Below are 14,390 nucleotides of genomic sequence, written 5' to 3'. Positions count from 1 at the left end.
AGTGTTGCACCAATGGGACTTGGTGCTCCCTGCCATCCCTGGTGCTGATGTGACAGGGAGCTGAGCCCTTACAGGTAGAGCCAGGCACCCCGTTTTGACCCAGTGTTACTGGTGGTCAGGTTAGGTGTTCCCGGATTCTTGGCCTCTTAACCAAGGAATTGAAACAAAGACCCTCACGGACTTGCAAAAGTATTGAGGAAACTTTATTCACAAAGGAAACTACACTTCACGTGAGCACGGCCCAGTGGATGCTGAGAAATACCTGAGAGAAAGGGCTCAAACGCCCCGTTACTGTTTGGGGCTTCTTTTCATGCGGTTCAGAAGCTTGTTTGGTAAGGGTCAGGGTTCCGGTGGTCATTTTCCCTCATGGTACAAGTGCCTAAATGTAGTCCAGTATGCATTAGTCCCATAGTTCCCCAAGGTGTTGCGGGATGATGTGTTTGGGTAGAAACATGCTGTCATTGAGGGATTGCTAAGGGAAGTAACCCGTTTCCGTTGCTTAAAGCAGACTCATGTGGAACCTGAGGTGAGCGGCGGTCTCGGTCGCTAGATGCGTCGCTCTAAGCGGGGTGTGTGTGCCAGGTTCATGTGTCGAGAATCTCGAGGGCATTATTGGGAGAGGGTTGTGTGCATGAGCCAAACCAAGTGGATCCCTAGATGGATTAAGTCCTCTCAATGCTTGTCCTCCTCACCAGGGCTTGTCTTGAACACCAAGTTACCCATCCAAACTTCCTTCTTGGGTTAAACAACAACAACATTAAAAGGCATTACTATTGTACACACACACACACACACACACACACACACACACACACACACTACTTGGGAAGCTCTCCAGCACTGTTCAGGCTAGACCACTCAATGTCACCCTCAGCTGGCTCGACCATACCCACTCTTCCAGAGCCGGACCCATTATGCTGCCCAGTCAAGGTGGGGGTGGGGTCTACTCCCCCAAGGGTAGCAGTCTGTTGAGTGGCTAGGCCAACTCTCCTTCACTCTCACCCCCACAGATGGCTCACCTGTGCCCCCTCAACCAGGGCCAGCCCTACTGTGCTGTTCAGTCAAGGTGCAGGAACCACTCTCCCATGTGCTGCAGCTGGTGAGGGGCAGGGCCAGTTCCCCGCTCTCATGACTCAGGGCCCGCCCTCCCAGCTGCTGCAGGTGGAGGGGGAAGGGAGGGCATCACCCCTGCATCTACACCACTCCATGGTAGATGAGTGGTGGGGCCAGCTCTCCCACACTCTCACCCTCGGGTGGGCTCACCCGTGTTCCCATCACTAGGCGCAGCTTTGATGTGTTGTCCAGATGAAGTGCAAGGCCCTCTCCAGCTACTCCTTATGTTTCTCTGTTCCCAAAGGTACCTCCCGCTCATAAATGGTTTGGGGTTACACTGTGGGCGTTGTCCCCTTCAGTCCTAAAGACAGTTTCTTCACTGTAATTGTTACGATTCCAATACACCTGGGAATGTAGGTATAGTGTATATATAGCGCTCGGCCACAGGCAGAAGCTGACCTTGAGCTCAGTGTGTGGATGCCCGGATGGCACTATTCCAACTCCTCAGAGAGCACAGACACAGCGAATGTCCGAAACGAAGCTCCAGTAAGATTGGCCACATTGCAGAAATTAAAGCAGTTGGGAGCAGGGTTGGAGTAGCAACATTTTCATGAGATAGAAAATGGAGAAAGTCTGAGAACTGGTAGGTGACAATCTAGAGCACCTCCGCACACCGCTCTCTGGTCACACTCGGCTCCCAGGCCCAGTCAAATTGCTGTTGCCTTCAGCAAAGTGGGCTTCGGAGCTTTGAAAATAACCCCCAAATCAGAATTACTTTATATTATTATCGCTTTGAGACAGGCCTCACTATGTAGCCCAGGCTGGCCTTGAACTTGAGATCCTCTTGTCTCAGGACCTAGTCCTTGGATTATGGGTATATACCTCCCTAATCACCTAGAATACTTTTTTCTCCTCACCAACCTCCTACCTGAATCTGAGGGTGGAAAGAGGTGACTTTCCTAAGAACCAGGGAGGCATTTTTAGAATGAATGCTAACAGGGGCAAAACACAAAATCAATGAGAGAAGATCAGCAGACAACCACTGCATGGACTACAAACAGAAACCCGCCATCACAGAAGGATTGCTGTGAGCCAAGGGCCAGTGGTGAGATACATCTGAACTTCTTGGGTTTTCAAGTTAATTAATAAATCCAACCATCATCATCATCATCATCATCATCATCACCACCACCACCACCATCATCACCATCATCATCAAAACAGGTTTTCTCTGTGTAGCTCTGGCTGTCCTGGAACTCACTCTGTAGACCATGCTGGTCTTGTGGTCAGAGGTCTTCCTGCCTCGGCCTCCCAAGTGCTGGGATTAAAGGCACGGTCGCCACCACCCAGCTTTTATTTTGTTTTGTGAATAACTAATGAATTATTTTGTGTGTGTTATGTATGTATGTATGTATGTATGTATGTATGTATGTGTGTGTGTGTGTGGTATGTGTGCATGCATGTGTGTTTGTGTGCACATGTGTACAGGTGTGTGTGCCATGTACCTGGAGGCCAGAGGTTGATGTCTCGTGCTTTCCATTGTTCTCCACTTTCTTTTCTGAGACAGTCTCTCTCAGTGAAATGGAAGCTCACAGACTTGGCTAGGTTGTCTGTCCATCTAGTACTAGAGATTCTCTGTCTCCACCTCTGCAGCACGGGAATTACAAGGACATACACCACACCTTGAATTTCACATGGGTTCTGGGGATTCAAACTCAGGTCCTTGAGCTTGCACAGAAAGCCTTTTATCAACTGAGCCAAACCCTTAGGCCTGAGCTCTGGGATATTAAGAAGTCCAGTGACTCACTGTGGCAGACTGTCTTGGGGGCCAGACTTTGCAATGAGTTCTTTCGTTATGTTTCTCTGTTGCTTCCGATTTTCAGTGAGAAAGTGAACTGTTGCTCCAACTAAGAAGGACGGTTCAGGACCAAGGATAGCAACCCACTGGCCTCTGCACTCAGAGCCTCTGTCCACGTGGGTAAGGGTGGGGGACTTCCAGGAGGAGCAGGGAATTTCCACAGTAAGCCTTCCTGAGAAAGGCCTTGGCCAAGGCACAGCCAGTTGAAAAAGGAAAAGTTCTATTCTTGGCCACTCCTGAGTTTGTGTCCCTCCCCCCCCCCCCCCCCCATTTCAGAGTCATTACACTGTCAAAGGCAGGTTTCTTCATCCCTGTCTGGGTTCCAGATACAGAACTTTCATGTTCATCTTCCCCTCAGTATAGCAGGAAAACTAAATAGCTTGTCCCTATGAGAGTGGCACACTGGGACAAAGGACAAAAAGCAGCTGCTGGCTTAACATACCACCATTGTCCAAAACGTTACATAAGAGAGAAAGAAAAAAGGGGTTTCTAACCTTCAGCAGTTAAAAAGAATCAAGGGTTTTTACAGCAAAGCTTCTCTCAAGGCTTCCAGATGTCCTCAGACCCTAAAAAAAATTCCAACTGACTGGGGGTAGGGGTGGGGCTGTCCTAGTGCCCGCAGGAAATGACTGTTTTTTAGCATAAGGGTGGATATGAGAGGAAGACTGGCAAAGACTGGCCTGGGCCAGGCAGCACTCAGGGTTGACGTTTTATCAGCTCCTCCCATGGGGAAAATGATGACGGGGGTGGTGCTCATGTGTTTTGAACTGATAGTGTGCACAGTTCTCAATCCAGTAAGCCCAGGGTGGGGCACAAAGTTCAGCAATTCTTACACTCCAGGGCTGCCGGACTGTTTTTCTCCTCAGGCACTTGACAATTACATTATTCCTCCCCTAACTGGGACTTGTATAGTGTATTGAAAACTCTGACAAGACCGAGGCTAGACTTGCCTGCTCTTAGACTGGTTTCTTGTCTTCACCTCCTGATCCTGCTATTTCTGGTCCAAACTCTCCAGTCAGCCCAGGAGGCTGCCATGTCCCTGCCTTAACATCGGCTAAATAAGCCTGTCTTGGTTTCTGATGTTGTAAGGCAGAAAGTCTAAATGACGTGGTCTCCGTGCCTCAGATCCCAAATGTCTTTGGGTTTCTACTGCTGTGATAAAACATGACAAAAACAAAACAAACAAAAACAACAACAAAGAAGACATAAAGTTGTGGGGGAAGGGGTTTATTTCCTCTTATAGCTGTAGTTCATCATCTAGGAAGGTGGAAACAGGAACTCCAGCAGGGCAGGAACCTGGAGGCAGGACCCGATGCAGGAGTGCTTACCCACGCCTTGCTCAACCTGCTTTCCCAAAAGCAGCCAGAAACACCAGCTCTGGCGTGGCACCCAAAGGGAGATGCCCCCCACCCATCAATTATTAATTAAGAAAATATCCCATACGCTCCCGTACAGCCCGACCTGGTGGGAACGTTATCTTAGTTGAAGTTCTCCCTTCCCAAATAGTTCTAACTGGTGTTGACATAAAACTAGTCAGCACACCAAACCGTGAAAGCCATCCCTAGACTCGATTCCCAGGATCACAGAGGGGGAAAGTCTTACAGCTAAGAGAGTAATTTTAAAACCTTTTTATTTATTCTTTGATAATTTCATATATATGTATGCATACATACACACATATATACATACAGTGTATTTTTTTATCATATCCACCCCCTTCCCCTAATACATCCCAGATAAACCCACAGGTCTTCCTTACTTCATCTTCTCCTCTTCTCCCCACTCCTATTTTGTAATCCTTGTCTTTTATAATTCAGTGAGTCCAATTAGTGCTGACAGAATGCACACGAAGGGCCATCCACTTGAGCAGAGGCAACCTAGGTCCCATCTGTTTGTTTGGTTTTTTTTTTTTATAACAAAATCTCAATTGTTCGATTTTTCCAATGAAGACTTGGGAGTCAGATGCTGGGGTGAAAGTCTGCCGGTTTAGAGAGGCAGAGAAAGCACCCAGCTGACCTATGTCCTACCAGGAACACCCCTCTCTCGCACCATCTCAAACAACTTCCTTCAAACTGAATGTCCCTCCCTTCTACTTCCTGTGCGTCTCGCTATCCGTCCTCCTGACTCCTTACTAGGATTTTTTTTTTTTTTTTAAATAATCCTATGTTCGCTCCTTGTCAGTTTGTTGCTTGCTCCATCTCTCGACCTATGGCTTTCTTTATTTAACCTTGTTTACAATATTCAAGCAGAAAGCTCTTGGACTAATGGCGTGTGCTAAGGCTGTACCACACCACAACTAAAAATGTTTTTTTTCCCCCATTAAATATCACAATCTTGGTGCTCACAGTGTGATCAAATATCCTGAAACACACATCCACAAGGAAAACTTCTCTCTTTCCCAACAGCTGAAAACTGCCGATATTTTCTCAGCTAGGGGTATGGTCTCGTGACGCATTCGCTCAGGATACTGGGTAGATGCCATAGCTGCTTTGAATTCATGAGTGTAATGGTCAGATTGTATCTAAACAGTATTTCACAGCACTCTTCCCTATCCTCTGGCTCCTTCACTCTTTTGTCTCCTCTTCCAGAATGTTCTCTGAGCCCTATGGTGAGGTTTACTATAGATATACTGTTTAGGAATAACTAGCGCACAATCAGTTACTTATTATCAGCACGTTGACCACTTACGAGTCTGTATTAACTGCTACTCGTGGTAAAATAAAACTTTTCTGGCCAGGATTGAGAGTAGCACTAACCTATGGATAAAGACATAAATATTTAGAAGGCAGTTTCACAACATGACTGTTGTCCTGCATCCTGCCTCTCCACCGTTGGCAAGATGCTAGGAAGGGGCGGGGCCTCTGGCAAGATGCAAGGAGGGGGTAGGGCCAAGTCCTAAACAGGGAATCCACAGTGATTCCCACCACCAGCGAACCGCAAGGAGACCGAGTCAGGAATCTGGGGTCTGTCTTTCTCCTTGGGGCATCTGCCCTTTAGGCAGAGAAGGAAGGTAAAACCCAGAACAGAAACAAGCGGAATACCGTCTGATTGGGAGCCAGGGCTGAGTGTACCAGAGGGGCTGGAGGGAAGAAAGACTTCCTAGGTAGGCGTGGCTCTTTAGACGAAGACCTTCCTTCCCCACAGTGATTCTTTTTTTTTTTTTTTAAAGCATTTCACTTATTTTTATTTTCATTTATTGGGGCCCACAAGGGAGAGACTTTTAATTTTTAAAGATTTATTCATTTATTTTTATGTATAGCATTCTGCCTGCATATGTGACTGCAGGCCAGAAGAGGGCATCAGATCCCATTACAGATGGTTGTGAGCCACCATGTGGTTGCTGGGAATTGAACTCATGACCTCTGGAAGAGCAGTCAGTGCTCTTAACCGCTGAGCCATCTCTCCAGCCCTCCCACAGTGATTCTTAATGAAGCCGCTCTCTGAGATGACCCTTGCTTGTTCATACTGACTTATTTGATGGAGAATATAAATATATACACTTTATTTGGGACGACCCAGGGATTATATATTTTTTGTGGGGAAGGAATACTCAGAAAGGGAAACTCGTTGGCTAAAGGTATCTCATTAGCATAGAGGGCTCTAGGTGTTACTTTATGGTCTGCCCATGGTCCTCTCCGTGGGTGTCATGGTTACATGTTCCAGAGCGGGTACATAGACAGGTAGGGAGTAGGGAGCAGCTCCGTTCCTACCAGTCTCGGGTCTCTGAGATTCCTGGGGTCTGAGCTCATTGAACCTTGTCAGTTCTTCCTTTTTTCTTTCTTTCTTTTTTTTTTTTTTCGGAGCTGGGGACCGAACCCAGGGCCTTGTGCTTGCTAGGCAAGCGCTCTACCACTGAGCTAAATCCCCAACCCACCTTGTCAGTTCTTATGTCTGTTTGGTAGCACAGTCTACATGACCACTTAGCAAAACAGCAGTGTTAGGCTAGCCCTAGGGACTGACTTCCCAGACGAGATTCTGACCAGGTTTACAGCACCAGGCATGAGTTCCCTTGGTGGAAACAGGCTTCAAAGCTGGTCAGAAAGTGGTTGGTGACCCCTCTGAGTTGTGTCACTACTGAGGCAGTAGGCCACTTTGCTTGCTAAGTCAGTGTTGCAGCATGCAGGGTCCAGCACTCAGGAAGTCCTTTATTGTCTCACCAGAGGCTTGCATGGTGCCCTCCAGCACTATGACAAATCGTGTAGTCAGCCATAGCGTCTTAGCAACAGTTATGGTGAGGAACCGAGAGGAACGGCCGTAGCCTGTGTTGCCTTGGAGACCTTTGGGGTATCCCTAGCTAATAACTCCTAGGGAGGTATTCTGTGCATGGAACTGAGAATTTCATTGCATAATCCATGTCTTCAGAGAATGGCATTGCCCATTAGTTTCCATTCAAACGACTATATCTATATCTATCTATATATCTTAGGCAGAAAATATACTAAAATTGGAATGATACAAAGATTAGCGTGGCCCCTACACAAGGATGTCATGAAATTCATGGAATGTTCTGTATTTTTTGGTATCGATGACTGCAGACTCATGAGTGAGAATGAGAAACATCGAAGGCTTCTGTGACAACTGCTCTCCTCTACCTGTGCCTCTCCCCAAAGAACCAGTTCAGAACAGGAAGCTATAGAAGAGAGTTCTTAAAAGATGTGATAAAGACACTGACGTGTAGCTCCTTACAGTTGACGAGTTCTGGGGCAGGCACGGGGAGGACTCCGTATTATATATGTAAGGAGCTGACCACTGGGAGTTTGACCTTGCTCAACCAGCATATGGGCAACACAGATGAGAGCTGGTGTATTCTTCTCTTGGGGTGTGAAGGAGAGCACCAGGATGAGAGGGTGAACCTGGGGGGAATGGGAAGCCAGTATGATTGAGGTAAATTTATTGCATTAAATTTCCAAGTAATAAAGATATTATGTTGGGGAAAATGTATGTTTAAATTAGCCAGCAAAGTAGGTTTGGCTATACCGTGCTGGTGACTTCACAACTAGTCGTACTCGTCTCGTGAAACTGAGTGCCCCTGTGTTTGGAGCATACTTATTTAGAACTGTAAAGTCCTCTGGGCGAGCTGCTCACTTCATCTGTATAAAGTTAGCCTCTACCTCTTCTCCAGGGGGTCTGGACTGGTCTATTTTGACAGATATTAGGATAGCAACACCTGCTTGCTTCCTGGGTCCATTTGCTTAGAGTACATTTCCCCAGTCTTTCAGTCTACAGTAACATCTCTTTTGTGATAAGCCGCCCTTTCTCAGAGGCAGCAAACAGATGGTGCCTGCTTTTTTTTTTTTTTAAATCTAATCTATCCCTGTCTTTTCACGGAGGGAATTTATATCATTAATAGTCAGAGTTATTTTTTTTTTTTTTGGTTCTTTTTTTTTCGGAGCTGGGGACCGAACCCAGGGCCTTGCGCTTCCTAGGTAAGCGCTCTACCACTGAGCTAAATCCCCAGCCCCTCCTGCCAGTTTTTTAAAAAATGTTTTATTTTTCCTGTGGCCTTATGGATGGATTTACTTTTCAGTCTGAAGGACTCAATCCTTCAAGGATCTTAGGTGGTGATCCAGATTGAAGAATCAATTTTCATAATGGAAAGTTTTTGTCTTTTCCCTTGCAGACTTTGATTTTTCAAGGCCTACTTTAATAAGGGTTCTTACATGCTTTAACCTCCCCTCTAATCCACCACTCACCAGAGGTAGTAGGAAAGGTTAACAGGGCAGAGGGGGATGTGGACCTGTTTAGAAATAGTTCTCTGGGGTGATTCCAGTCTTCGTTGTCAGGATATCAGCAGTTCAGGTCACACAAATCAGCAGCAGTAGCTTGATCCACTCTCAAACACCATTCACAAATCAGTTTGATCCAGAAGAAACCACAAGGTTCTGCCAGTGGACCTGAGTCCGAGGAAGCTGGAGAGATGGCTCTGTGGTTAAGAGCATCTACTGCTCTTGAAGACCCAAACCTAAGTTCAGTTCCCAGCATCCACATCAGGTAGTTCACAGCTGCCTAGAACTTCATCTCTAGGGGATCTGACACCTCTGGCCTCCACAGCCACCTACATTCATTTAAAATGACAGTGACATTTAAAAATAAAATAAAAACCTTAAAATATTTTTTTTGCATCATGAATTTATTTTTTTAAGTCAGGTATTTTATTTATTTACATTTCAAATGTTATCCCCTTTCCCGGTTTCCCCTCTGCAAACCCCCATCCCATCCCCCTTTAACCTGCTTCTCTGAGGGTGCTCCCCCACCCACCCACCCACCACCGCCTCACCACCCTGGCATCCTTCTACACAGGGTTAAACCATGTATGCCAAATGTTGAATCAGTGAAGAGTTCGGAAGTCAACCGAAGACACACTCCACTCCGTGTGTTGGTCTGTATCTGAGTCCTCTTGGTGAAAACCAGTTGAAACCGTCTCTCTTCTGTCTTGAAGGCTTGTGTGCTTTGTTCTTGAGGAGCATATAATGATAGAGTTTTGACAAAGATGAACGCAGGCTTCAGAATAGCCATTTAGGCTGCAGTGGTAAGCATAGCTTTCATCAGGGCAGGGCAGGATACCGGGAGTGTCATAATGAGCACATTCTCCTGTTAAGGCTTGAATCTGAACCTCACAGGTTCACACTCTCGAACCCTTGATCCCCAGCTGGTGGCACTATTTTTGGAGGTTTTGGAGCCTTTGAGACATGTAGCCTAGCTGGCAGATGTAGGCCACTGGGGGCCAGCCTTTGAGGGCTGGAGCAGATTCCTTCCTTTCATCCTCTCCACGCTTCCTGGGCCCTGCTTCCAGCCTTCTGCTTCCCACGTCAAAGCTGTGAGGAGCAGAGGCCACAGCCAGTGCCTCCCCCTCCCCACACCCACTTCTCCAGTTCCTTAGCTGCCATAGACAGCAGTGTTCTAGAACATGAAGGTCTGGACACCCTCACACAGTGGACCAAAACAAGCCTTCCCTCTTGAATTGGTTTAGTGAGGTACTTTTCTCATAGTAATGAGAAAAGGCCCGGTCTCAAAATAACAAAAACAAAATAAATATAAACCCCATAAAACTGAATCCACGCTCCCCAACCCCCCATAGTTTGACATGGAGTTTTATTCCCAGCACTCAGGACACAGACCATGTGATCTCTGTGAGGGCCAGGTCTACAGCAGCCAGCTACATCATGAGAAAAATAAACAGGAGCAGGAGATGGCTCAGTGGTTAGGAGCACCAGCTGCTCTTTCAGAGGACTTGGGTTCAATTTCCAGGGCCTGCCCACATGGTACGGCTTATAACTGTAACTCCAGTTCCAGGGTATGTGACACACTTGTACAGGCACAGGAAACACTAATACACATACAATAAAACAAAAATCAAACAAAAAACAACAACAAAAAAACACCCCAGGCTGGGTTTCTGCGAGTGGGAGAATAATTCTGAATACCCCTGGGCACATAGAAGGTGCTTCTCAATCAAGCCTTGTATCTGGCCGCGTACACTAGCTGGTCTGAGGCCCTTGACACATATACTGCAGAGGACGGCCTGGTCTGGCCTTGTGGGAGAAGACACACCTAATCCTCAAGAGACTTGGGGCCCCAGAGAATGGGGAGGTCTGGTGGAGTGTGTGTGGGGACATGGACATCCTCTTGGAGATGAGGGAGGAGGAATGGGATGAGGAACAGTCAGAGGGCGGACTGGGAAGGGGATAATGACTGGAGTGTAAAGGAAAGATTAAAAATTTAAAAAAAAGGGGGGGGGTGTTGGGGATTTAGCTCAGTGGTAGAGCGCTTGCCTAGCAAGCACAAGGCCCTGGGTTCGGTCCCCATCTCCAAAAAAAAGAAAAAAGAAAAAAAAAAAAGAGAAAAAAAAAAGAATATACTATATGAAAAAGTCTATTTTCAATAAAAAAAAAAAATTAAAACAAACCAGGACACAAGAGGAAGTAAGGATGCTGGGCCTGGGGAGAAAGTGCCAGTGGCAGTGTGCTTGCTCTGAAAGCTTGAGGAAGCTGAGTTCACACCTCCTGAATCCATGTGTGGCCCTAACCCCAGTGGGTCTAGGATTTTCTGGCCAGCCAGTCTAGCTGACCAATTGAGAGGCTGAAAACATTAATGCGGAAAAGTTGGGAAAGACACCTGATGTTGGCTGCTGGCCTTCATATCAGCACACTGCCTCCTTGCCCCATTGGAGACACAAAGAACTAGCACTGAGGAATGTTTTGATCATGAAAGGCATGCTTTCTCCATTTTCACAGGATGTTTATGTACCCCCTTCCAGAAGCAGAAATTCTAGTGCTAGAATTGAATAGCAAATAAAACTTAAAAAAAAAAAAATAAAAGCACCTTTAAGAGACTTGTGGTATCAGTAGATCAAGTAGATCAAGTTACACCTCTTACTCAAGGCAGGCTTATCCTCCAGTTCACTCCAGGACAGTACCTGGGGCATGGTCCACAAACACCTTACTGCTTTGGATAGTTATTGCTTTATAAGAAGGAACAGAATGAGTCTAGCCTGTTGCTGGTCCATAGGACTACGCTAAGTATCAGATGCAAGCTCGCCCCTTCTGTGGTTAGGAAGGCAGGCAGCTGGGAAGCAGCCGTCCAAGCTAAGTTTATGGACAAACTTCCACTACGTACCTATTTGTACAGACTCACCCGAGTAGCAAACTCGGCTGTAAAAAGCCACTTCACTTAACCTTCACAATAACCCGGGAAATACACAGACTTCATTTTATCCATGAGGAAACCGAGGTCTAGGAGGGAGTTCCCCTTAGCAGCTGGAGCAGACACCCAAGGCCACTGAACTGTTTCTAGTTTGTATATCAAACACGGGCAATGAATCGACTTGGGACAACAGAATTATTAAAATGCAAGTGCCTTGACTTATTCAATTTGGTCCATTCTAATCTGCCTTAGAAACCTTAAAATTGTTCAGATTTTTGTTTTCCCTACCTGCGTGTCTTTGAATCACTTGCATACCTGGTAGCTGCAGAAGCCCGAAGGAATCAGACCTAAAACTGGAGTTCTATGTAGGTGCTGGGAATGCAACCTTGTTCCTCTGTAAGAGCAACAAGTACTCTTAACTTCAGAGACTTCTCTCCAGCCCCTACATCAAAAATGTTTTGTACTAGAATTTCAAGCTTGTTTTGGTGGCACACGGCCCACAATCACAGCCTTTTGGAGGTAGAGTTGGACATGAAGATTCAAGGTCAGCCTTGGCTCCATAGCAAGTTTGGTGTCAACCTGGTGCTACATAAAACTTTCAACAGCCTCGCCCCCCTCCCTATTATTTTTAAAGATCCTGTCTTTCAGAGGAAGCAGGTCTTCTATAGTAAGTTCCAGAGGTTTGAAATTAAACGCACACACGCGCGCGCACACACACACACAGTTTTACATAGCCTACAAAATTGGCTACAAACTATGTAGCCAAGGATGACCTTGAACTGACCCTCCTGTCTCTACTTCTGAGTGCTAGGACTACAGGCATGTGTTACCTACCACACCTGGTTTTGAGCTAACTTCCTGCACCCTAGGCAAGCAAGTTGTAGTTTAAAACCACAGGGCTGGTGAGATGGCTTCCATACATTTGATGTCCTGAGTTTAATCCCCAAGATCCACATGGTGGAAGGAAAGAACTGACTCTGAAGAGTTATCCTCTGACCTCATACAAGCCACAGTACATACATTAACACACATAAGATGAGTAAAATGGGAGAGTGGTTCAGGGATTAAGCGTGCTTACTGATGAGGACTCCCAGAGACTGATCCACCAACCAAAATGCATACATGGACTGGACCTAGCCTCTCTGCCTCAGATGCATGTAACAGATGTGGTTTGGTTTCCATGGGAGTCTCCCAACAACTGGAGTGGGGGCTTACACTGATGCCTGCCTATGGATCCTGTTTCCCTAAGTGGGATATCTTGTCTGGCTTCAGTGGGAGATGTGCCTAGTTAGTCTTGCAAGTGACTTGAGGAGCCAGGATGGGTTGGTATCTGGAGGGGAGGAGCTCCCCCTTCTTGGAGATGGGAAGGGGGACAAGGGAAGAGTTATGTGAGGGGGGAAGTAGGGGAGAAGTGGGGCTGTTATCAGGATGTAAAGCAAATAAAGAGGAAAAAAGTGCTAACTGCTCTTGCAGAGGACCCAGGTCTGGTGGCTTACAATCACCTGTGAGCCACAGGGAATTTGGTGCCCTTCTGGACTCTACAGGCAATTGCACTCAATGTGCCCATACCTACACAGAGATACACTTAATTAAAAATAATACCTAAAACTTAAAAAAATAGCAAAACCTTAATTTTATAGTAAGTCTCATGAGAATCTTGGTAACCAGAACTTCAAAATAGTGAAATAGGCACAAAGAATTAATTTTAGGGTTGGTTCAACAGACAAAATACACTTAGAGAGCATAAAAATTCTTTATTGAACCTAATTCAGCCAATATTGAGTTTTCTATATTAAAGACAAGAAATTAGGAAAAAAATACAGAAGTAGCAGGCAGTGACTAATGAAGCCACTTTATTATATATTCGTCAATCATTTTATAAGTAATGAACATTTTCAGCCACTTAGATGGTAAACTTCTACAATAGAATTTACTAACTACTGAATGTTATTAAAAAAGGTTTAAATGTGACATTTCTAGAAATAACAAAAAAATATGAAAATAAATTGGAGAACAGTATACTCACATATTCCTAAGTCGGCCCTGTTTGTCCTGTAGGGCCCTATCCTTTATTACTGTCCTGTCCCAGAAAACAGACGACCACTCCTTACTGAGGCCTACGGTACCTGCCGTTTCTCAACGGCTCCTAGAAACTGTCCAAGTGTCACTTGCCTTTTAGAGATGAACATAGCTGTGGATGAGCAGCCACCTGGCCAAGGTTATACACTACAGTGATTGAAACCTGAATTAGGAGCGCAACACAACCCATCCAGCTTTAAGTCTGCCCATGCCTTTTGTTGGTTTGTAGTTGGGAGGCCACCTTCCAGGGAGGACCAGCATGTGGTGTTTTCTTTAGACTGAAAACTATCGAATGTAGGGCTAGTGTTCACTCTGGACTGCAGGTACCCGTGGTTCCCTCCCCACAGGCTCTATAAACCTCGGCCTCCTGCCCCAAAGAATAAGAATCATTTCCTTGGGGCTGGAGAGATGGCTCAGGGGTTAAGAGCACTGACTGCTCGTCCAGAGGTCCTGAGTTCAATTCCCAGCACCACATGGTGGTTCACAACCATCTGTAATGGGATCTGATGCCCTCTTCTGGTGTGTCTGAAGACAGCCACAGTGTACTTATATATAATAAATCTTTAAAAAAAAAAAAAAGAATCATTTCCTCGGCCTTCATAGATCTTGACGCCAATCACCATCTACTCCTCGTCTTGGACATTAAAGTAGTACACAGGGAACCGAATGCTTGCATAACTGTAAATGCTGTTCAATATAACAAGACTATCCTGGAAATGTCAATACATCTTTTCACACTGGCAATTATAGAAGCCAA

The 14,390-nt window shown here is 45.9% G+C and overlaps 1 pseudogene; it reads left to right on the top strand.

Annotated features, from left to right (window-relative positions):
* Window positions 1-7,329: 7,329 nt before the first annotated feature.
* Window positions 7,330-7,428, top strand: LOC120100185 (U6 spliceosomal RNA; annotated as a pseudogene).
* Window positions 7,429-14,390: the final 6,962 nt, after the last annotated feature.

The sequence above is a fragment of the Rattus norvegicus genome, chromosome 1 (assembly GCF_021556685.1).
Source record: "Rattus norvegicus strain SHRSP/BbbUtx chromosome 1, alternate assembly SHRSP_T2T, whole genome shotgun sequence".
In the NCBI taxonomy this organism is placed as follows: domain Eukaryota; kingdom Metazoa; phylum Chordata; class Mammalia; order Rodentia; family Muridae; genus Rattus; species Rattus norvegicus.
Note: the sequence above shows the minus strand (reverse complement) of the source record. Positions and strands in the feature narration are given on the sequence as shown.